The following is a 25,162-nucleotide window of genomic DNA, read 5'->3' as shown; positions in this document are numbered from 1 at the left end:
TAGCTCCCATTTTCCTTTCTCCATGTCTCTTTGTGTTGAATATTCCAGCAGATCGTGCCCTCTGCAGATGGGCTTTGACTTTGGCTGCCACCCAGACCTGCTTTGCTGGGGCAGGTAGAGATAGGAATTCAGAGCCAGCAATCAGCCCTGAAGCATTTTCTAAATGTTGTGAGGTGTGACTCAAGCCTGATAACTATTTTTTTTCCACTTTAAAAAAAAAAATAAAATTAAAACCTGATAATTCAGTGTTGTGGGAAACTGTACTTACTTTAGCTTAAGGTAACTTCAGCTGAGCTTGTTGAAGCTCTCTGATCCATTCCAACTCTGAGTTCAGAAAATAAAGATAAACCAGTGATGATAACAATCCCATTGTGCCCCATGAGAAACAGAGTGGGGTAAATACCAAGAGTTTGAGGGTTTTTGATCTTGTAGTTTTGACATGAATCATGGAAAATACATGTACTACAACTTTAAGGCTTTGCCCGCAGCTAAATATAAGGGTGTGCTGGCTCCACCCTGCCACTTTGTTAGGAATATAGGCATTCATTTTCTGGGGTGGGTTTTTGCTTTGTTTTTTTCCCCTTCTGTTTTTTGGTGGGGTTTTTTTTGTGAATCTCCACCATAAAATAACCAACAGTTTCAGAGAGTAGTCTTGGAGCATGCAGGAGAGATACCTCCTAACATTTTCCCTGTGGAAAGTTAAAGGATTGGGACTTAGCCAGATCCAAATTTCAACTTTCATGTAAGTGCTGCACTCTGTCATCTGATGGGGAGATGATGACGGCAGGGATGAAGGCTTAAAACAGCAAGACTATCTTAGCGTGACTTTCACGAGCCCCCAGCCTAGTTGATGTTGAGCCAACAGCCAGGTTAGCCAGGGGCAGCCGATCTCTGCATCCAGCCATGGGCTTGGGGATGAGGAGCCCTGAGGAGATGACTCTCTTTTTCCTAAATATTTTTTTAGGTGAAAACTCGGTGTGTCAGTAAAACTCAGAGAGGTGGTGGCAGGGTGTGTTTTCAATCAGCGTTTGCTCAGTCTAAACTTAGTTTGTCTCTGACTTTCTGTTTTTGAAAGAGAAGCTGGTTTCATCTCCATTTTGTCTAATCATCTGTTTAGTTTATTAGCTTTTTCAAAAAAGCTCTATTTCCCCTGACGCCTGGCCACCTGTTTTATATGAGCTGCTGAAGGTCTGAGCTCTTGCTCCGCTTGTGCAGAGCAGATTTCTTTCGAGACGCCAAAAGAAACGACACAACTATATACCAAAAAGGGCAAAAAAACCCACATGCTGTGCTATTTTGGTAGTAGCAAATTGTGTCCTACAAATTACCATTGGTTATGAGCATGGTCCGTCTGTCTGGATGACAGTGGCCTGCTTTCAGACCACCACTAATAGGGTTAGAGTTAGGATAATACCCATTGAACTCCAAAGCGTCTCTTTTCTGATCCCTGATTTATTCCTACCAGCAAATGTCACATGTAAGTAGAAGTTTTATGGCTGTATAATTCACAGGCTGTTAGGCATCTTATTAGGAAGGACTTGAACTTTTAAAAAAATGGCTTGAGGTTGTTCCTTTAGTATCTGGAAAATATCAGTTCTCCAGATTTTCTTGCTTCTTGCTGGCTTTCTCTACCCCCACCCCCCGCCTTCCTTTCCGACCCTGCCTCAGGCAGGGTTTCTCAGTGCCTGGATGGGATGAAGATGAGGAGAGGCAGACCTGGGCAGCTCTCAGAATGTAGGGAGCAGAGGAGGCACTGCCCACATGTTTTGAACTGGTAGAACCTGGCAGTGTCTGCTTGAGAACAGCCATTCCAAGCCTGCACCAAAGCACGGCAAGCCACTGTGGTCAGCGTGGACTTGTTAGGGACCTGGCAGAAAACAGGGATGCTTTGGGCACTAGCTGTATGGACATGGCAGCATAAATAAGGGACCCACCACTAAAGCTACTTAGGAGCTGCTTTGGTAGGACAGCCACAGCAAAGGGAACAAGCTCTCAAGGCAGTGCTTCGTTTCACAGTGGTGTTGCTCCAGCCATGCTGGTGGTAGCTACATTTCCCAGAAGGGGGCAGAGCTTGGAGGGGAGACGCCAGCCTGGGTCTCGGGTGGCTGGGGCCACTGGGAAATGTCTCACTTGGGCTGGGAAGCTGTGCCCAGAGGGATGCCCAGGGCTCCCCTGATACCAGGACTCACTCAGAGTGACTTCATTTCGGTCCAGCCCTGGCAGAAGATGTAGCATCAGAAGAGGAGTGAATCCCGAAGGGTGCTTGCCAGGTGATGTGGGTGAGCAACCAGGGCAGGAGCAAGCTGATGTGTATAGGTGGGAGATGCCTTTTCCTTAAAATGAGCCCCACATGGATCCCGCCGAGCTGGGACTGGCATGAGATGGCACTAAAATTTCTTCAGAGCCTTTGTCTTTCTGTCTGGGTCAAACCCCTTTAGTAGGAGTGAATCCCCTGTCCTCTGGGTGACTTTGGAAGAGCTGTGTAATGATTTCTGGAACATGTATATGTAAATCTCTGCCTACAGGTCCCTGAACTTTTGGCAACAGATAGAAATTAAAGGCTGTTTTTGTTTAAGGATTGATGAGCTGCAGCTGATGTTGCTCATTTACACCTTTTCCATCTCCTAATGGCAGGGGTGCAGTGTCTACTGGCAAATTGAACAAATGCTCTATAGAGCACCTAAGAAGGGAGGAGGGGGGGGTGTTTATAGGCTGCAGAGGGGGAGTGCACGTAGATGTGAGCGTTAGCATTTCTAAGAAATGGCAGTTCTCCTTTGGAAGCCTAAATGAACATCACTTTCTGGGAGTTACCTAATTTAAATCATCTTTGTTCTGTTTTGTCCTATCCATTATTTTCAGCTGTCACGTAAAGTGCCACAAAGACTCTTCAAGAGGCTTCTTTCTGCTTCCCTCTAATAATCCCAGAAACAGACACTGGTTCCTTTGTCTGGGGCTCTCTCTGATGGCTCTCAGTGTTCAATTTTCTGGAGAGGAACCACTTTGTGGAACAATAGGACAATCAGTGCTGCAGCGGCTCAAGTGCTGCCATCCTGCCCTTGAAGAGGCAGGAGAGGAGTGAGGTGGAATCGTGTTTTGGCCATCGCAGTTAATGACTTCTAGGAAAAGCTTTGGTGGCGGCTCAACAAAGGTGATCCTGGCTTGCAAAAACAGATGCTTGCATTTCATTTGCTCTGAAATTTGTTGGGGTTTAGCATGATACTTGGTGTTCAAGGGCAACAATAAGCTCTGGTGTTTGGGTCTGGATTAAGGCTTGGAGTCTGAGTCCAACAGGAGGGTCCAAGCCTTATGTGTCAAGGCCAAGATGAAATCTAGCAGAGATGAAATGTTGTCTGACTTTCTTGGCTTATTGAGGAGTTGGTAGGGTCCAATGATGGGTCTTCACATTGAGAGCAGATCGCTTGGGGTAGTAAAATATTTCTGAAGATAAGATGGTGAAACACCAGGGACCTGTCGGTGCTGTGGATCCACCCTTGGCAGTCCTGAACTAGACAAGCATCTCCTGCACATCCTTGGGAATCCCTGCTTTGGGCCAGGGGTGAACCAGAAGAGTTCTTGAGGACTCTTTCAGTACTTTGATACTATAGTCTGTCTTCCTTTGGGGCTGTGTTAAGGCATCCTATGCCTAACTCAACATAGGCTTGGGGGAACTGGTTTCTTGGGGACAAAGCACTATCTTCTACCGGAATGGAGGAACATCAAGTGCCCCCATTGCCCAAAATATCCAACGCTCCGTATGACTCCATACTGACTTTGTGCTAAGCTTTCCTTATTCTACTGCAGCTGCTGCCCTCAGCTTTACCCATCTGCCCATCTCCTGCCCCTTGTGCCATCAGTTATTGGTCCAGGTCTGCCCTCCCAGTCACACACCAGTCTGCTTTGAAAATTCCCTTTGCCAATCAGCTCATGGCAGCTAAATGTACCCTAAGTATGGCTAAAAGTACCCTAACGATGCTGTGCTGGGGGTTAGAAGACTGTTTCTATCTATCAATTAAGAACGGCTCTGCGACAGCCCTTTTCTAGAGATAGTGGGGGAAAGGAGGTGTAAAGATGGTGTTGTATGTATTTCTGAGGAACTCCTTCGTGTATTGCCTGTGATTGCTTTCTCATCTAGCCCTCTGGTCCTGGATATGTGGTATGATAGAGGAGAGCACCAAGACCACATGATGGAGGGAGTCCTTCCTCTCCCAGCTCTGTGCAGGGGATGGCTCGGAAAGCAGGTGAAGGTGGCTGCTTTTCTATAAGTACATAAAAAAAGAAGCCATTATGGTGGGAACTATTAGTTAATGCTTTAAAATACATAAATAACAAGGAAGAAAATAACTTTTAAAGTAAGTTTTTTAAGTACAAGTAAATTTTGATTTTTAACTTTGCACTATGCATACAGAGGCACAGGACAATTGCTTCTGAGTCTTTTTAACCCTGAAGCTTGATCCTAATAGCAACCACTGTCAGAGGTTGTTTTGTGTCTGTTTTACTTTGGCTGGTGCTACAGTTCATCTGCCATCACACTGCCTAGTCCTTTTGCCTGCTGCTTGGGTTTCTTGAGTCCTGCTGGAGGTTCTCATGGGGTTTTGTGGCCTTGAAGCCTTATTAATCTCTTTGCTAAGGCAGCAGCTTTAGGAATGAAAAAGGAGTTTAAAAATGCTACTAAAAAAAAAGCTGTTGGTATAAGGTGATTTTTTGCTCAGTCCCATATGGCTGGGAGTGTCCTGGGCTCATAAAAAACCCACTTAAAGCATGCTTTGTCTCTGAGGAAATCCCTGTGCAAAATATCCCCTTGCATGTTAGCATGGCCCTTGAATATACCCAGGTGCTTTCCATGAAGTCCCAGCTCTGGAATTGGGCAGAAAGCTAAAAACGTAAGGAAAACTGTCCTGACAAAATCTGGGCTTGTTTAGCCCACGTGGTTATGGAATGAAAAGTTGCAAACTGGACCTCTGAGCAATCCCAAAGGAGAAGAACTCAATGTGTTTACGAGAAAAAAAGGACCAAACTCACAGTGTTGAAGGCCATCTCATGCCTTTGGGATGGTCTGAGCAGTCAGTGCTGTAGCCTTTCCTCCTGCCCCCCAGCAGCCCTGGGGCTGGCAGTAAGCCAAACCATGGTCAAGGGGAGAACTCACCTTCTGGCTTTTCTTCCGAGGCAAGGAAGGTGGATTGTCTTCCAGCGATGAAATTTCCTATTGAAAAATTGAATGCTTCCTTCTCATGCTTGTGAATGGGATGCCCGGGAAGCGGACCATGCTGGTTCCAATTACCAGCACAGCAAGGCCAAGTACTGCAGTCAGTCAGGAATTTATACCTTTTCATACGTACTTGAAAAGGTAAAACCTTTTTTATTTTTTTTTTAATATGTGTAATGAATTCAAAGAAGGAGCCCAGCCAGCCAAGCTGCCTTTGATTTGTTCTTGTATTAATATTTTAAGTCTGTATATGTGCCTAATCACTCAAATTAGTCAAACTTGCTACCTCAGTTGGGCAAAAAAAAATGGTCCCAAGGAATGCAGGCTCATTTCTTGCTCCTCTTCACATCATCTCTAGGGATAACTTGTTTATGTCTTGGATTTTCCTGGAAGACGACCTACTTCGTAGCACATTTGGAGGGAAAGCTCAGAGTGGTTAATATTGATCCCAACCCAAAAGTGGCATCACAAGATCATCAAGAAGGTAAATAGCATTGTGAGTGCAGGAACAGGAGTGTTGCTTCCCGTCAGTGGTGTGTCCCATGCACATCGAATGCTGTAGAGTTGAGCACATCTGGGATTTCTGGCTCTCCTGCAGAGTTACTACTCCTCCATTAATGTCCAACGTTTTCACTTGCTGCCTGGGCAACATTTCCATGTGTAAAAAGAAGTTTCTTGAGATACATCAGTGTATGAGCTACAGGGGAGGCAGTCAGGAGCAGTGTCTATCAGCCATGAAGGACAGGGTTGTCATTAGAAACTGGAAGGGCTCAGGAGATCAGGGCTTGATTCCCACCTTGGGCACAGCTTTTCTGTGCAACATTTCTTGCATGGTGTCTGGGTGACACCTCTCCACCAGTAAGGTGCCTCCCATGACGTGTCTGTCCCACCCATTTGAGGTGGGAACTCTTTTGATGTGTCTCTGTACAGTGCCTAATGGGCAGTGATGCTGCCCTTGCTTGGGGATAGGTCACCTGCAAACCAAATACTCGTGGTGGCAATGGCAAGGAATTTGTGGTATGAGGCTCTTTCTCTTGGTGTAACTGATCATGAGACCACTTCCCAGCAACAAGGATTTCCTGGTCCTGTAGTGGTGCATCTGTTTATTAATCCTAGTGGATCATTCAGTCTCTCCTGAAGCCCATGCACACTTGCTCCTGCAAGTCCTTCAGTCAGGAGCTCTGTAGATCCACCATCTGCTGCAGGGAAACCATCTCTGTTTCCTTGTCTTGAACCTCTTCCTACCTTAGTTTGGTGGCCCTAGGTAAATGAAGGGTGACTGGCTGTAATCATAAGATGGTACAGTTGCCCGTCATAGCAGCTCACCCAGTTGGTGGGTGGTTTGTTTCTTTGTAATGCTATGAAGAACCAGTCTCCTTTAGGTACCCCAGTAGGAGGAAGCAGATACACTGTTTTAAGGACTCGCCCTGACCAGTGGTATATAGAACATCACAGGAGATAATGTGGCTGTCCTGGGGTAAAAGAGGCAGGCTGATGAAGGGAGCAAGAGAGGGAGTGGGACATAAGTGGGCCATTACTGTCATGATGACACGGTATATTAAGTCTCATTTTCAATTCCAAGTATTGAAAGGGGGTAGAACCACTGAATCCAGCTGTTGGGATGGGCTGGGATCATGTAGCTGCTTGATTTATTTGTACAGAGATCTGCACCAGTGCTTGTCGTCTAGATAAAGCCGTGTGGGGCATCAGCACTGCTTGCCCCCCAGGAGCCCTTCTCCCCAGACCTTTAACCGGTGCTAGCTGTGACTGCAGGTGGGGCTGTAGGCTCCAGCTTTGCCTGCTGCCTTCTGCAGGTTCCTGGCAGAGCGTAAAGACCTCTTTGAGGTGGCTAGTTTGACTGTGTACACCCCTTCCAGGCAAGTAGTACTGCTCCAAGACCAGGCCATTGCATCCTCACCTTCCGCTTGATATGTAAAATGACAGCATGTGTCTCTGTTATTATTTGCATCCCAGGGTCACCTACAGGTCTTTAAGCAGGATCCCTGCTTTCCTACAGGGTTGCACAAAGCCTCAACAGAGCCAAAGCTTGCCCTAGAGAGATGGCAGTCTGAGACCAGGGGCAGCAGGCAGGCGTAACTAGCTGGAGGAGAATGAAAAATAATGATCCTGAATTGGCCACAGGAGATACAGAGGTGCCACCACACACAAAGTAGCTTATAGCATATGGAAATGTTGTGTATACCTCTATATGATTGCAAAAGATTCATGTTCAGCTGTGTTATTGGGAAATAGTACACAATCATTAGGAGTGGAATGAAACACCTGGAGAGGCAGAGTTAAGAGTGATTATGCAGCCCAGCCCTGGCTTTTCTTCACTTTGGGGAGCAACATGGCATAATTTCATTATAGATTTATATACAGCTAATTGGCACATTGATAGTTTGATATGGAAATAAACATAAATATCAGAGAAAAATTTAAAGCAGTACTTTCAACTGTCATGCTGCAATCCTTGCTTTTCTGGTCAGTCTAATCTACTTGATTACCCCTTACATCATACTGTGTTTTGAAGATGTGATATCTCTTTCAAAGAACCTGTCAGACATAGATTAATTAGTTATTTTTTCTGCATGGGATGAAAAGACAAGGGTGGGGAACCCAGAGCCCTGAGGATCAGATGCAGTGAGTGGCCAAGTAATTATTTTGGGGTAACATGGAGATGTGTTATGTGTGGCCTGTGCTCGGTCTATAAGGGCTCTTTAGCTCTTGGCAAGAGACAGGTTTCCTACTAGAGATACTCAGTTTATGCTAAAGATTGAAGTGAAATTTTCTAAATGGGAGTAACAGAGCACTGCAGTAGACACCACTGAGATGGCACTTCCAGACTGAGCTTTCTAGATCAAGGATGCTACAGGCAGTGGTGCTGAAGGATGTTTTTAATTCAGAAGATTAAGCTTAAGTACTTTAAAAATGGGAGAAAGTGTGGATAAAGTCAATATTTTTATGTTCAAGTACAAGCTGAAGTGTAGACTTGTTTGCTGGTAGCATCAAAGGTTGCAGCTAGCTTGGGACGCCTGGATTCTTTTCGTCTGGTTTAATCTGAGAACGAAATCTGCTGTGATTTTTGTGTTGTGATCTTGGGTGAATGTCTATTCCTGTCACCGTGATTCTTTGAATCAGACACCTTTCATGCAATATCAAGAAATATGTTTTATGCAAGGGGTCCATGACCCGGTGTGTCGTCAATATGCGTGATGTGCACAGCAGTTTTCTTCCAGTTCAGCCGGAGGGGAGCTTGGTGTGCGGTTTTGGGGCCAAATCCGGGCCTGGCAGCAGTGCGGTGCATAGGGGTGAATTGAAGCAGGACAACGCACTGTCACAGATGGGGTGATGCACTTCACTCATAAAAGAGAAGCAGCAATACGTTTTCTGATAGAAAACAGAGATTTAATGAAGTTTGATAGTAAATGCTACAGCAGTTTAATGAGGTTTGACAGCAAGGTACACTTGATTATTTACTGCACAGAGGACGGGGTCAGACAGAACTGTCAGGGAGACCCTCCTGTTGGGTCATGAGGTTCAGAAAGGACCCCCCTGTGTTAAACCACTTCCCGCAGGGGAGTTTAGGTGCAGCTGGATCCAGACTTAGTCCCAGACTTGGTCAACGGTTTATGTTTGTAATGGATTATATGTGCACCATCAGTCCTTTATATCACTTTGGTAAGATTTCCAAGTTTAGCATGCCTTTAATCACCTACAGAGGATCTGTTGCGGCAAGGCAAGGGATCTCTCAGCCTCCAGGAGCTCCCCTGGGAGGGTCCCTGCTCAAGGGGAGCCCCTGGGGTGCAGCCCGCTGCCGTGCGGGGGAGCTCAGCAGGCCCTGGGCTGCCCGCTACCTCTGGAGTCAGGGAATTGGCTCACAGTTGTATTTGCATTCCGACTACAAAAATAAGTTTCTTTCAAACTTTAAGTTGGCCTTGCCCTGTGCTGTGGTGAGGTGGGCACGTTGCTGCAGTTAGCCCTTGGCTATCCTGCTGTTATCTGCCATCATGACTAGAGGCATCCATCACAGTCACCATTGCTGGTTATCACTTCAGCATTGTTACAGAAATAAAGGTCAGGATGAGGGGACAAGCATACCGCCACATGCAGGTGTAGATGCAGGGCAGAAATTCCCAAAGGGTTCCCAAATCCCAGAGCGTGTCACTAGCAGTGGAGCATGTAACTCCATTGAGGACCCGTGGAAATCCTGCTAAGGCAGGGTCCTCTCTGTCATATCCCTCCTTGACACTTCTGATTCCCCAGGGATGAGTTACTGGGCTGTCACAAGCCTGGGTATCCCATTTCTGACCCCATGTGGGAGAGCTGGTCCTAGATACTGGTCAGCAAGGCAATAAATACAATGCAACATCCTTGCAGAGGGATGAGTTTTGCATTTCTTCAGGTTGTACTATAGCTATGTTTGAATTCCACCATCTGTTTGTCACGACGGAGGGAAGACACAGTCACTCAATATGAGTGATCAGCAGACTTCGTTTATTGTCCCTTACAGTCACCTTTTATGCCTTGTTATAATTAGCTCATACATATTACAAAAGTTAAGCTCATTATTGGTTAGTTGCCTAAATACCAAGCCCGCCCCTAGTTTCTCTTCTGTAGTTTTCTGTTCCCACCTGCAACATTCTTTTCCCACCAAAATCTTCCTGTTATTGTGTAACAAGGACAGCCAAAGACAGTGTATTTTGCTTTACTTCAGATAAGCTGAGAGCGATGTGCATTTTTGTCCAGCCAGCTGGACTATGTCTATGTGACCTTTTTCAGCTAGCCAGTTATCCACATCTGTCTTTACCATCTTTGTGTTTTTTCTTGTTTTTTTATTTGCTTACTGGCTTCCAGACCTCCTGATAATGTGTTCAGTGTGGGCTACTAACATATCCCCACAGGAGCAACCCTTTTGCCCTTCCAGTTTTCCTTTCAGAATAAGGATAAGAGAACTTCCCTTATCCCTTCCTTCTTTTGGTGGTTTGTTTTTTTTTTTTTCCACTTTTTGGTTTCTTCTCTTTTCCGTTCTCCTCCTTGGCACCTTCTTTTCCTCATCTGTTCTCCTGCAGAGCTGAACCCCACTGAAGCATGAGCTCTTCCAGGGGCAGAAGAGCCTGAAGGCTGTAAACTGACCTCTGAGCACCATGTCATTTCCCAGAGAGGTCCCTCGGGGTGGGAGGAAACCTGGAAGTTGATGGCTGGTGTGAACCCTCAGAGGAAACACGTGGGTTTTTTTTGGTGGTGGATGCTTCATGTACTGTGTCCAGCTCTGGGGTCCTCAGCACAGGGAGGACATGGACCTGTTGGAGCAAGTCCAGAGGAGGCCACAGAGTTGGTCAGAGGTCTGGGGCACCTCTGCTGTGAGGACAGGCTGGGAGAGCTGGGGTTGTCCAGCCTAGAGAGGAGAAGGCTCCAGGGAGACCTTACTGTGGCCTTTCAACACTTAAAGGGGGCTTAGAAGAAAGATGGGGACAGAGCTTTAGCAGGGCCTGTCCCAACAGGACAAGGGGGAATGGTTTTAAACTCAAAGAGGGGAGATTCAGACTAGATGGAAGGAAGACATTTTTTACACTGAAGGCGGTGAGACACTGGCACAGGCTGCCCAGAGAGGTGCCCGATGCCCCATCCCTGGCAACATCCAAGGCCAGGCTGGACGGGGCTCTGAGCAGCCTGATCCAGTTGAAGATGTCCCTGCCCATGGCAGGGGTTGGACTAGATGGCCTTTGAAGGTCCCTTCTGACCCAAACCATTCCATGAGTCTATGATTTGTGTAATTAGGCAGTGGACTGCTGGTGGGTACTAAAGGTTTTGGAAAAATGCATCATTTTCCTGCACCTGCCCAGCTAAATTATCACAAAGCTGCTTGGAGGAGAAAGGGAAAGGATGCTCATCATCAGCTGGGGATCTGGTAAAACACTGTATATCACAAGATTCACAATAAAGTCACAACACTGACAATTGTAGATTACGGATTCTTGTTGGGGCTTGTGGTTTCTTTGTTTTGCTCGACAAAATAAAACCTGCCAAAGTGCAGCGCTGGTGAGCTCCCATCTCTGTTCTCATAGCTCCAGCCACTCCTGCTAGAATTATTCATGTTCGGTAAGTGATCCTGCAAACAGCTCCTGTGATCTCCCTGTGATCTGTGTGTATGTGAGACTCACCCCTGCTTAGGTCAGGGCATTTTATTATTTACCTGGTATGATTTGTGCGGCTGTCCCAGGCGCACAGTATTATCACTGGATAAGCAAGAAGACTCCGCGCAAACATCTGTAGCTGTTGCTTGACAAATCCTACTGTATAAATAATATTAAGGAGCTGCAGAGGCACTTGTAGGGCAGCACTGCCGGCTTCTCGCTCAGCACAGGGTGTATTTCAACTGCACGTGTGGCTCAATAGGGCTTTGCTGGGCTGTTATATATATGTTTATATGTGTACATATATATATGTTTTTATATATATATATGTATATATGCTTTTATATATGTTTTACGTGTTTGCTTGTTTTCCACAAGCTCTGCTCTGTGTTTGTGTTAATTTTTTATAATGTGTTCTGATTTGGTCATGGGAGGAGATTTGTAAAACTGGTGAGAAGGGCAGTTTATGGTCAGGCAATTGGCAGGTGTCCTGTTTACTTTGCAATCCACATCATTAGTAAAACAGGCTGTACGTCTACTTCTCCAGTACACCCACCCCAGGGAGATCTTGGATCTGCCTGTCCAGTATCATCTAATTCATCCCAGCATACTGTGATAAACCAGTCTGCATTTTGGGATGAGGACTGGAATGCTTCAGGAAGCTGTTGTCAAGCGGAGCTGGAGCTGATGCTCTGAGCAGGGCAAGGCTCAGCAGAGAGACAGGGACTCCCAGGTCTCCTTCCCCAGCTGAGGGCGTAGCTTTGGATGAAAAAAGCTCCATTTAGGGTACCTGCTTTTATATATTACCCCCAAGGAGGACCTGTGCCTTGCCTAGGATATCCCTCACCTATGATATAACTGGAATACAGTAGTGAGTTTGTTAAAATGTCCTGCCTCTGGATTCTGGAAAGATTTTCTATTAAACCTTAGGGAAATTACTGGCCTTGTTAACTAGCATAGAAGTAATGAACCACAGCAGGGTTACTCAAGAGATTTGGGCCCTTGCTTTGTAAGACTGCATTGTTTCTTTAAATGAGAGAAATAATTTAAGCAAACAAATGAACAAATAATTTCTGGAAATTAAAGTACGGTACAAATAGAATGATTCTCATCCTCTGTTTAATAGGAGCAGTGCAGTGAACAGTTGCGTAGTCGACCTCAGAAATCTATCCATGGTAACTAGTCACAGAAGAGAAAAATAGACAGCCTGCCACCAACTTGGTATTAAAGTTATATTTTCCATTTTTTCCATGGTTGTGGGCCAGTTGGGGACTTTCCATGAGCAATCAGCACAGCAGAAATCTCCTTTTGCTTTGCAGCAGCCACTGCTGCTGAGCAACGAAAGGTCTGATGCTGGTTTTGAACTGCTTTTAGCTTTAGCGGGTTTTGGTCCCAATTTCCAGTAGGATCAGCCTAGGGCAGACCCTTCCTGCTGAACACATCCCACCAGAGCAGGGCTATGGGTGGGTGATGCCCCCTTCTCCCTTCCACCATGTGACTGAGGCTTGCTTGTGATGGGGTCTGGTATAGGAACCTCACCTTTGGTTTCATCACCTCTGTGAGGTGCTGGATGTTAAATCTCCCGACTGGGTTTGGGCTTTGTGCAAACCCTGCATGACCCGTGCAGCTCTGGGCAAGTCCTGCAAGAGCCTGAAGGAAGGACAGAAAGACACTGCCAGGCTGGAGTTCATCCAAAAATAAATAAACCAGAAATACTGGGCCTTCAGGCCTGATCATCTGTTCCTCAAAAGACATTTTTGGAAAGGATCACTGTGCTTTTGTTCTTCCATTAGGCAACTGAGGAGGGAACATTTTCTTCCCCTCATCCATTCCCCTTATAGGGAGAGAAGAAAGAAGACTTGGCCACCCTGAGCTGAGCATCTTGGGGGACCTCCCAAAACAAAGGGCCGTATGGAGAAAAGTGCCGTCATCCTGTCCCCTTCATTCCCTTCCCTCCCTTCACCCTGTGCTTGGCACGGCCATGCCCGCCTAGGGCTGGCGAGCTGCACGTCACTGCCAGCCAGTGGGGAGCACAGAGGGGTGTTCCTAGGCTTCCTCCCTGGAAGCCTGGAAGACTTCTCTTATCTCCAGGTTTATTGCTTCCCTGAGACTTGGCAAGGCAACCCTGAAGTTTGTCTTCTGCCAGGAAGGTGTGTTAGCTCTGGGACAGTGTTGACAGTGTACGTGTCTGCATGGGATGGCTTGGATAAAGCAATACTCCTGAAGAACATCATTTGGATGTTCCTGGATGTGGACTGAAGCTCTATGGACACATCCATCCTGGTGCAGTTTCTCTCCCGTGTGCTGCAGGCATCAATTCCTGATCTGCAGAGGATGCCTGTGGGTTGGAGAGCGTCTTCCCAGCCACGCTTTGTGTGACCCTTGCATTAGCTCCACATATAGGAATACAGGGCTGACACATGGAGCTGGGATGGTTTATTTTTTTTTTTTAATTACAGGTTGTGCGGGTTTGTTTTTTTTACAAAAGACTGGACTAAGACTATCTTGTTTTGCGCAGGCTCCAAGGCTGACCCTGCTGAGAACCCCTGAGATACTGAACTCTATGGGAGTGGAGACCACTTGACTGCACTCAGCACCTTTAAGGATCAGGCCCTAGGTAATTATTTTAATTCTCTGCCTGGATGATGGGTGAAATTTGCTGTTCTGGGCTATGCAGGCCATCTGAAATGACAGTCGTAGTTGTACATCCCATGAATCCGTGGACTTTTTTTCCTCCTGAAGGTTGTCACTCTGTAGGTCAGTAGCTTGACACTACAATAATAACCACTATTCTCTCAAAAATACATTATATCTCCATTGCTTCTAGAGGGGGAATCATAGACCCATTGAATGGTTTGGGTCAGAAGGGACCTTCAAAGGCCATCTAGTCCAACCCCTGCCATGGGCAGGGACATCTTCAACTGGATCAGGCTGCTCAGAGCCCCGTCCAGCCTGGCCTTGGATGTTGCCAGGGATGGGGCATCGGGCACCTCTCTGAGCAACCTGAATTGCTGGATCACTGTTCTGGCAATGGTCACCAGCTCTTCTACTTGGGAAATTCTCCTGAAGTTAACTTGCAGAAAGCTGTAAAAACAAAACAAACAAACAAACAAAAAACCCCAAACCCCCACCCAAACACTTTCGCTCCCATCAGAAGCAATCGAAGGCTTAAAACAACAATACTTGTTGGCAAGGATGCTTGTTCAGGTCAGATCTTGAAGAAGGACTCAAAACCTACAGCTGCAGGGGCCTCCTTTTTAAAATAAATCTAGCAACTATTTTCTGCAGAAAAATAAATTCTGAAAATCTTACTTACCTGGGTTCACAGCAGCTACATTCTCTTCTCCAAACCTGGCCTCATTGTTGTGCCTTTATGAAACTTTAAATCTTTGCTCCAAGGTGGACAGATGGAAATCAAAGAGCCTAGGGCCAAGCGGTGCCCTGCTCTGCATCCTCATGGAGATGTGGTGTCAGCCTGGTGCCTTACCTGGGGTAGGGACGTGGACAGGATTTGACCCAAAATTTGTTGTTTCAGCCCAGCAAGGCCAGCTCAAACTTGGAGTGTGAGCTTGAGAAGCAAAGATCTTGGGTGAGTTTTAAAAGGAGTAAGAAGGAAACCAGCAGTATGCTGTGGATGTTACTCTGAAATGCTAAGGATGAAGGATTTCCTGTAGGGTTGGCTTCCTGAGCGAGGTGATATTCCTTATGAAATTCTCGATGCTGATAAAAGTATCAGTCAACAGAGGGTTATAATTTTTAACCCTATCTGTTGGATTCCCCCCCCCCAATAAATTGGTTAATAAAAACCAACTTCCCACTGATCTCAGCAGAGGTTAAAGGCCAGCTCTCAAGATCAGGGTGGCATGAGGGCAGATTGTGTGTCGCTAGCTGCTCTCCCAGAGCATCCTCTCTCCGTGTGGGAACAGAGGGCTATTCTCCATTGCTTGCAACTCTGTGCAGTGACATTTTCAGGACCCAAGCCTGAGGACTTTGACTGGGTTGTTTCCTGTTCTGACAATCTCAATTTCAAATACTCTATACACAGCATTGTGCAGGGAATTAAAAAAAAACAAAAAACAAAACAAAAACAAAACAAAAAAAAACCCAAAAAAACCAGCCCATATCCTTCTCTCTTGAATATTGTGGTGGGGAGCTCATGTTTCCAATGGGGAGGGAGAAGACGCAGAGGGTGAAACAGGCTCAGAAAGTGAAAGACAGGAAAATGAAGAATGAGAAGAAATACGTTCACCATCAGGACTGTGGTGCTATATTTTTCCCCATCCATTCTGGATTTGTGGGGATGGGGTGCTTTCTTGGTGCTGAAGTTCATATGCTCTGTGTTTAAACTGCTGCTGTCAAAGTTTGGAGAGTAACTATAACAAAAATGTCACAGTTTAAATGGATGTTTTCCATTTGAATGGAGTGCAGTGTAAATTCTGGGGAAGGAAATAACCCACCAAACATGTACCGGCCCTGTGTCTGCATCCCCCACCGCAGTGCTGGTCCTACAGAACCTGCAAGCCGGTGGCAGAGCCGGCCAGGCAGGCAGCTGCCTGCCTCAGCATCCTGAAATGTTCTGCAGGCAGCATCCTCTCCCCAGTAAATTTCTGTGCAAATTTAACAGTATTGCATCCAGATTTGATCAAGGTCAGCAATTATGAGGATCAAGAGGTTGCTTCAGGTGAGCGTGGTAGGAGAGAAAACATCTGCCTGTTGAGGAGCCTGGGCTTGAGGCTCATCCTAATCCCCTGCAACACATCTTCAGCCAAGGGCTGATCTTTGTGGCTATAAATTCAGAGGATTGGATAGGCAATGCTCCCCAGGAGCACTGAGGCAAGTGCATCTCTGCCACCACTTCATACCATCCCTTGCAAAGTTCCCCTGAGGTTTTGGCATGGCTGGTTGCTCTTTGATGTGTTGTAACCTGAAAAGGAGGATAGAACCATTTTGGTTGGAAAAGACCTTTAAGATCATTAAATCCAACTGTTAACCCAATACTGCCAAGTCCACCACTAAACCCTGTCCCTAAGGGCTGCATCCACACGTCTTTTAAATCCCTCCAGGGTTGGTGACTCCACCACCCCCTGGGCAGCCTGTGCCAGGGCTTGACAGCCCTTTCTGTGAGGACCTTTTTCTTCATTCCCAACCGAAACCTCCCTGGCACAACGTGAGGCCGTTCCCTCTCGTCCTGTCGCTTGTTCCCTGGGAGAAGAGCCCGACCCCCCTGGCTCCAGCCCCTCTCAGCGGGTTGTAGGGAGCCAGAAGGTCTCCCCTCAGCCCCCCCTCTCCAGGCTGACCCCCCCAGCTCCCCCAGCCGCTCCCCACAGCACTTGTGCCCCAGCCCCTTCCCCAGCCCCCTGCCCGGCTCTGGGCACGCTCCAGCCCCTCAGGGTCTGTCTGGGAGCGAGGGGCCCAGAGCCCACCGCGCCATTCCAGGGGCGGCCTCACCAGTGCCGAGGGCAGGGGGACGGGCACTGCCCTGGTCCTGCTGGCCACACCACTGCTGACACAGGCCAGGATGCTGTTGGCCACCAGGACGCATGGCTGGCTCATGCCCGGCTGGCTCATGCCCAGTCGGCTGTCGACCAGCACCCCCAGGTCCTTTCCCACCTGGCACCTTCCCAGCCGCTCTGCCCCCAGCCTGTAGCACTGCCTGGGGCTGGTGTGACCCAGGTGCAGGACCCGGCACTGAGCCTCGTTGAACCTGATGCGGCTGGCCTTGGCCCATCGATCCAGCCTGTCCAGATCCCTTTGTAGATAGATAAAGGCAGAGTGTTCTGGGATCGATGCCAAGCCAAAGGCACTGAATTATTAAGAGATCCATATCTGGATAACGGATTCATGCTCTTTAACAACTTTTAAGAGAAAAATATGGTGTTTGTAGGATCAGATTGGGATCATCCTAGGAAACAGAACTCTCCTTTTAAAATTGTATTGCTTTTATTAATATAACTATAATAATATTTCCCCAGTGAAGCAATATATGAGAATATTATTTGCGTAGGAACTGGAAACGAACCTGAAATGATCAGCGTATTTTTTAAAGGCACTTTACAAGTCACTTGGCTTTGGAAAAGGTACAACTATACATCAAAGCAAGGCTTTGGGATAAAATAATTAGAAATCACACAACTGTAGCAAAGGAAGATTAGTGCTAAAATTAGAAGCCATAAAGTTGTTTTTAGATTAGGCTGGAATCCAGGCAGGCTGTTTTATTGTACTGTGTTACTTTAAAAAATGCAAGGTGAGAGGTGTGAATTGCCTGCATTTGGTTGTGTTGCAATGGAAATGCTATCGCTAATGTTAGGAAATCCTTAGGGAGCGTGAGTACAATCCACCGTGAAAAGTGACAAGCTGCTAAAGGACCTGGGTTCGGTGCTAAGCTCTCCTTCCAACTCACCATGGATGCCCTGTAAGGTTGGTTTGCTCCTAGTTTTATTTCAGGGTTGTGGTGGCCGTATGTCCATGTTGCATTGAGAAACCACGGTGGGATGGCTGGGTGAAGAAGCGTCTGCACCCACAGGTGGTGTGAGTTGGAGCTGCTGTGGTCTGGGGACCTGAGCTGGCTTTCTGAGGCCAGAGAGCAATGTTAGATGGGGCATGCTCCATGCAGCTTCATCACTAAATACATCTGCTGGGTCTCCTTACATGTGAACAGGAATGAATCCTCTATCAGAAGAGGGCCATAAAAATGGTCGGAGGACTGTAGAGGAATGAAGCTGGGTTAATTAGCATTGATAATATACAGCTGTGGGCTGGCTTCAGGGTCAGCTGATGTAGATAAGGTGCAGCTGTGGCTGGTTCCATTAAGTGGTTGGGCAGCCGAGGAAGAGAGAGGAGGAAGAAGAAGCAGAGAGAATAGAGAGAGAGAGAGAGACAAGGAGAAGACAGCAGAAGGACTGGCATGAAGAGTATGTTGGTATGTGATGGTAAAAGACCTTGTTGCAGCTTGATAGTTTGGGGAGTGCTGTGATAGAGGACAGGCTGGGAGAGCTGGGGTTGTTCAGTCCGGAGAGGAGAAGGTTCTGGGGAGACCTTACTGTGGCCTTTCAACACTTAAAGGGGGCTTAGAAGAAAGATGGGGACAGAGCTTTAGCAGGGCCTGTTGCGATAGGACAAGGGGGAATCATTTTAAACTCAAAGAGGGGAGATTCAGGCTAGATGGAAGGAAGAAATTCTTTACTGTGAGAGTGGTGAGACACTGGCACAGAGGGCCCAGAGAGGTGCCTGATGCCCCATCCCTGGCAACATCCAAGGCCAGGCTGGACGGGGCTCTGAGCAGCCTGATCCAGTTGAAGATGTCCCTGCCCATGGCAGGGGTTGGACTAGATGGCCTTTGAAGGTCCCTTCCGACCCAAACCATTCCATGATTCTGTGATCTGTTGTGGAGGCTTTATCATGTCTGGAAAGTGTGTAATGCACTGGGACCCACCTTTACTCTCAAATGGTGTTGGCTCATAGAGTTGCACGTCTCTAGTGCTGGTCTTCCACCACATTACACCATTAGTTTCCAAGGGACCTCCTTTGATTAATACCTGCGCCAATTAAGCCTGTTGCAGGGTGTGTTGTATTTTGGGGATGGGGATGTACCTGTTGCGCCTGGCTTCATGTGCCAGGGATGGGGCATGGCTAGGGATTTACTTCTCCCTTTGTGGAGGTGCTGGGAGCTTCTTCTCACTGCAACTCATTGGGATAGAAGGATCTGCTGCCACCCTGGGCAGCAGATGGGGGTTTTGGGAATGAAGGAGCCAAAAGTGTGTCCTGTTTTGTGCATGAGGGCTTGTGGTGTGGCAGAAGGTAGGACAAAGAGGGGGACAAGGAGGGAATGACATGGAACAGCTTCATTGTGAAAAGTGGCTGACCAGACCAAGTCCTTCAAGTCTGGAAGAGAAGGAGCTGAGCAGGTATTGAAGTGGGGTATATAAGCCCTGTGTGGTGTGGAGCTAGATAGGGAAGTTATTTGGTGTGTCTAGCAGCTAAAGAAAACTGTGAAATGATTGGGCAGGGACTTTAAACAGGAGGACGTGCTTTTTTATAAAACATGTAATTAAACTGTGGACCTCCTTGCCACAGGATATTGAAGATGCCAAAAGTATAAATGGCTTCAAAAACCAGTTAGGGAAACTTGTGGACAGAAGTTCCATCAAGGGCTGTTAGTGCAGTGCTGTAGGTACAGCCACCGGATTGGAAAGCATCTCAGCTGCTTGCTGACCATCAGGAGCGTATACCTGGAGAAGTACTCCATGTGTACCCCATTTTGTATGCCCCTTGGTCACTCTTAGAGCTGGGATCTTGGGCTGCAGGACCTCAGGCACCTGCTGTGGCGTTGAACCTGATTCATGCTGGTGGAGGACAAGGAAAGCTGTGTCTGCTGTCCCTCTCTCCTGGGCTTCCCATGGTAAATGCACACCCGTACCTGAAGATCGGACATCACCAAAGTGGGTCAGCTGGGTATTGTGGGGCATGATATTCTTAGATACATTAGCAAGCCTTCCCCTGTGAGTTGTCTCGCTCTGGCATGCCCAGCCAAGGCAGGAACACAGGTCCAGATGGGTTAAGAACCTCCAGTGAAAATGTCTTACCACTAAATTCTTCCAAAATCCAAGTGAGCATCCCAGGAGGGTATGGGTAGGGAGGAACCGGCATGGTCCATGTATAAAAGCCTTCAGGGAAAAGTGTCTTGATGCTAAGGGGCTTTCCCATATAGTTGGAAAGGCATAACATGAGCGAGAGGTTGGAGGACAAGGCCAGGCACATCCAAATGTTCTCACCACAGAGATGTCCAAGTGAAGGTCTCTGTCACCTAGAGAAAGGTGACTTCTTCAGTGCTGGTGCATTGAAATGGGGAGTGTGGGATTTCTGGGAGAGAAACCTGAACTTTGTGGGATGTGCTGCCTAAATATGGATGCAACTGGGCAAAACCCTTCACCTGTTCTCATCAGAGGTACCAAATGAAAGGGTCTGTAGGCTCCCTCCTGGTCAGGAAGCACCAGCCCCACTGCAGCCACCCGCAGCATCTTGTCGGCAAGTGCATTTCCCAGTTCCTGTAGTGGGAGAGTGGAGTGGAGCAGACTGCCTGCTTCCCCCAGAATGCTCCCTGTTGCTCCTTCAGTTCTGTGAAAGCAGGACAACTCCTCATCGACTCTTTGTAGCCTGGGAGCAGAGCCTTGGAAAAGTCTGGCAGTGGGGAGCTTTACTCATTCTAACTAATGACTCCGAAATACTGACTGAGGGGAATAATTGGGCATCATCAAAAGGCACAGACAAAAGAAATGCACTGTATTGTAATAGCAAACAGAGCTGAACTTGGTCTGATGGAGCACCTTTCATATTCGGAGCAATTCAAAGTGCTTTGCAGAGTAATGAGCTGCATGCTGACATCGGCCAGTGAAGTGGTCTTTATGTGCCCAACGATAGCTGGTGGAGGGGGACTTGCTTATGGTGGGAGAGGGGATGGTGGCCAGGATGCTGGGGTTATCCTGTGCTTTCCTGGGTTTTTTTTCAGTGCTGTTAGATCTCTAGCTAGCATTTGGATGGGTACTGAAGGTGATCTGGCAAGACCTACTGGCCTTTCAATACTTAAAAGGGGCTTAGAAGAAAGATGGGGACAGATTTTAGCAGGGCCCTGTCATGGTTTAACCCCGGCCGGCAACCAAGCCCCATGCAGCCAGTTGCTCACTCCCCCTCACTCAGAGGGATGGAGAGAAGAATCGGAAAAGGAATGTAAAAGTCAAGAGTTGAGACAAGAACAATTTAATAATTTAAACAGAATAAAGAGGTAAGAACAATAATACTAACAAAATGGAAAGGTGGGGTAAAAGGGTAAAGCAAAAGCCGTGCACACAAGCAAAGCAAGGAATTCATTCCCCACTTCCCACGGGCAGGCAGGTGTTTGACCATCCCCAGGAAAGCAGGACTCCATCACGTGTAACGGTTACTCAGGAAGACAAACGCCATAATGCCAGATGTCCTCCACCTTCCTTCTCCTTCCCCCAGTTTATATACTCAGCATGACGTCCCACGGTATGGAATCCCTCTCTGGCTGGCTTGGGTCACCTGTCCTGGCTGTGTCCCCTCCCCATGTCCCGTGCCCCCCCAGCCCTCTGGCTGGCAGGGCCCAAGGAACTGAAAAGTCCTTGATTTAGTAGAAACATCACCCGGCAACAACCAAAACCATCGGTGTCCTATCAACATTGTTCTCGCATCAGAGCCAAAACAGAGCACTGTGCTAACTAGGAAGAAGAAAATTAACTCTATCCCAGCTGAAACCAGGACAGGCCCATAGCAATAGGACAAGGGGGAATGGTTTTAAACTCAGAGGGGAGATTCAGACTAGATGTAAGGAAGAAATGTTTTACACTGAGGGTGGTGAGGCACTGGCACGGGTTGCCCAGAGAGGTGCCCGATGCCCCATCCCTGGCAACATCCAAGGCCAGGCTGGACGGGGCTCTGAGCAGCCTGATCCAGTTGAAGATGTCCCTGCTCATGGCAGGGGGTTGGACTAGATGGCCTTTGAAGGTCCCTTCCGATCCAAACAGTTGTATGATTCTGTGAAGACCTGTCTGTGATTCCTTTGTTGTCTTGATGCTTCTCTGTCTGTAGCTGAGATATGCCGGCTGCGTGTCTGTCTAGCAGCAATCCATCAACACCCTGGCCTGGGCATACTGGAGAAAGGTCAGGTCAGTGGGAGTTGGTTTGGAGGGAGAGAGTGGCTTGAGGCACCCAGGACAGTCTGTGAGATGGGATTATTCTTTCCTTCTTGAAACTGTGCAGAAGTCCTGAGGTTTACCTATGGATCTGCTCCTCTTGGAATCGCTTGGAGGAGCAGTGAGCTTGGCTTGAAGGATTGGGAAAGCCTCTCCATGCTCTAGCTTCCAAAAGCAACTGAGGTACTTCATCTTCCCAGGAGTGAAGCAATATCAGTGTCTGGTCCTGCCTGTGGTTTGACCAGGTCCTATGGACCTGCAGGTCCTTCGAGGTCTGCACTCATGATGGACTCAGTTTTTCTACCCTTCTTTTATTTTCAGGGAAATGGAGGTTGAGAAACATTTTGTGATTCACATGAGAATCTCTTGGCACAGCTGGGAATAGATCTTGGCCTCCCAGGTCACCGTCTCGTCCTCTAATCTTGTGGTCTCTGTGACAGTTTCATGAAGGCCCACATACAGCTTCAGCTATTTAATTTTAGTTAAGCTAGAATAGCATCAGCGCAGCTGTGTGAGCAGATCTCTTAGTCCCAAAACCATTTCTGTAGCAAGGATGTTTCTTGCCCCTTGCAAGGAGAGGAAAAGGTTAATTGCATTTTTTTCCTTGTTCTTTTTTCTTTTTCTTTTTTTATTTGGAAAAGAGGAAAGAAATGTACCTACCCCACCCTAAGGGGACTGCACAAATCTGTCAGCCCTTGGTGGGTGGGGGCAGGCAGATGGGCTGCATTAAGGAAGTAGCCCTTGGGAGGGAAGGGGTTGGGGGCATGGGTGAGGGGCCTTGGCTGCCTGCCCAGAGCTGCAGGCACGGAGGGGGATGCTGTACCCGGCTATATTTTGAGATCCCAGGCTGTAATGCTGTCTGCAGAGCCATGGGCACTTGCAATGAGTTAATCTTACCCGGGGCTGGAATAAAAGATCTGTAGCAAAGCCTGGTTTGGGGTTAGATTATGATTTCAGGGTGAGGAAGGAGATCTCAGACCTTGTCCTGTGTGACCTGGCCCCTTCACTACAGCAGCTCCCTGCTAACCAGGATAACCAGATCCCAGCAGCTTTGCTGGAGGACCATGCTGGGTTGGTGTTGGGTTCACTGCATCGCCCCCATCCCCAGCAGAGAGAGGAGGATGGGAAGCAGACCAAGATGCTGTTGGAAGCCTGGATTCTCCTCGCTCCTCCATCTGTGTTTCCATGCCGCCTGTGCTCCAACTGGGTTGGGCTGATGTCATGGCAAGGCTTCCTCTCGCAGGCAGCAGCCTCGCGTGCTGTCATCCCGCCGCGGGGATTTGATGGTGTGCAGATGACTTTGCTGTTTCCTTTCCTGTCTGCCTCACGCTGAGGCTGGCACCGCTTTCCAAGCAGCAGTGTCTCAAAGGGCCAGTTGAGTGGCAGTGATAGCAGATGAAGGTTCTCCATGATGATCCAACTTTGTGTGGATATTTTGGTACCACTTCTGAATTAGCACTCAAAGGAATATATAAAGACCTAACATTTTAAGCTTCTTTGGGAGCTGACTGCAACAAAAATAAACTCTCATGTGGTGGAACACATGGTTGAAGCAAAGTAGCAGGGCTATGTCTTGAAACAACTCAAAGCAACATTCAGGCTTCTTGTCTTGTTGAGCTTCAAGGCATCTAAACTCAGAGCTGTTGTGTATATATCACACTGAGCGTGCTGTTTGCACAGAGCCTGTCCAAGTCTTCCTCATTTTGCTTTTATATCAGCAGTGACTGGTGTGAGTAACCTGTACTCATCTTTTGAGCATAGTAGGAGGTAAGTGAACTCTGGAGGCAGACCAGGGCTGAAGGTGGAGGTGATGCTGGTCCTGGTGGTACATTTGAGATGGTTTTACATCCTCACACTCTTAGCCAGATGGATGCTTTGCCCATGGTTCTTGTTTCAGCTGGATGGTGCAGTAGGGACTGTAGGGGAGATGCTAGAAAGGCAAGAAATAGATTTATAATCCCAAGCCAGCACCGCTGGGCTGTGGGGAGAGCATCGGCGGAGCCTTCCTGATGTTTTCCAGTGGAAGGGTGGACCTGCTGAGCCTGGACATCCCCACAGGGGCTGCAGGAAGACTCTGTGTCTGACAATGAGGCATAGCCCTGGGGCGGAGGGGGCTCCGGCTGCCCTCTCAGACACAGCTCTGGGGCGAGGGGCTCATCTGGATTTTGCTGAATAGGTTTCCTTGCCCCTCCTGTCTGGGATTCACCACGTGTTCGAGCTTTTAATATCACTTCATTCTCACTTTCTATATTCCATGCCCCTGTCCCAGATGTATTTAAGTGGCTTTAATTAACTTACATTTTCCTGTGTGTGACAGCTCCTTGAGGTTTTGGTAGCTGTTTTCTGTCCTTCCACAGTTGTCACTGACATGTAGCACTTTCCCTGCAGGCTGGCTTTCAAGCCTACCCTGGTTTATTTCCTGCTCTGTGGAATTATTTTAACATACTGGAAGGATATTATTTCCATGTGAGCCTTGTTACACACACTCAATTGATTATTGGGTGTGATTTTCCTGATCCCTGCTGGTACCTATGAGGATTTTGAACGAGGAAGCTGGAGGGGCATAGGATGATGGTTTAGGTCAGAGAGATTTATCTCCATGAGTGACAAGACTGATAACTCTGGAGTGGTATGGCTACAGGTGTTATCATTTGGGTGTCTTCTCAAGAGCGAAAGTTAATGTCTTGCCACTACTGATCCATCACGGTGTTATCTGCAGGATTTATAGGTCTTCTTGTGCCTTTCCAGCAACAGTGGGTTCACTTTTCCAGAGCTCGGAGCAATGTACCTGCTCCCTGGTTGCAGCAGCCGTAACGGTCACATCATCAAGCCCTTGCTGTCCCGGGTTCGTTTGCTTTTAAACCCAGTGTTAGGAATAATCTCTGCTTGTTATTGTGTAGTTTTGCACTTGGCCAGTGGAGGAAGATGAGATTGATGGGTGCAAGCCCAATGATTGAGTCCTTTCACGAGGGAAGGCATCAAGCAGGTGAAGGCAAGACAAGCCCTGATCCCACCTTCCTGAGGATCACCCAAAGAAATGCGAGAAGGATGGTAGGGAGCAAGAAGAGGCTCAGATATTAAAATAAAATCTCTTAAAAAAAAGAAAAAAGCAATAA

The 25,162-nt window shown here is 47.6% G+C and overlaps 1 long non-coding RNA gene across 3 annotated transcripts in view; it reads left to right on the top strand.

Annotated features, from left to right (window-relative positions):
- LOC119140788 overlaps positions 1-25,162 on the top strand; it is a 61,278-nt gene that overhangs the window by 11,033 nt on the left and 25,083 nt on the right. For all 3 annotated transcript variants that reach the window (XR_005101713.1, XR_005101714.1, XR_005101712.1), the window contains exon 2: positions 13,859-13,957. This is a non-coding gene — a long non-coding RNA (uncharacterized LOC119140788). The remainder of the gene's footprint in view (positions 1-13,858; positions 13,958-25,162) is intronic.

Source organism: Falco rusticolus, chromosome W (assembly GCF_015220075.1).
Source record: "Falco rusticolus isolate bFalRus1 chromosome W, bFalRus1.pri, whole genome shotgun sequence".
In the NCBI taxonomy this organism is placed as follows: domain Eukaryota; kingdom Metazoa; phylum Chordata; class Aves; order Falconiformes; family Falconidae; genus Falco; species Falco rusticolus.
The sequence above is the reverse complement of the archived record's forward strand: the minus strand, read 5'-3'. Positions and strand labels throughout refer to the sequence as shown.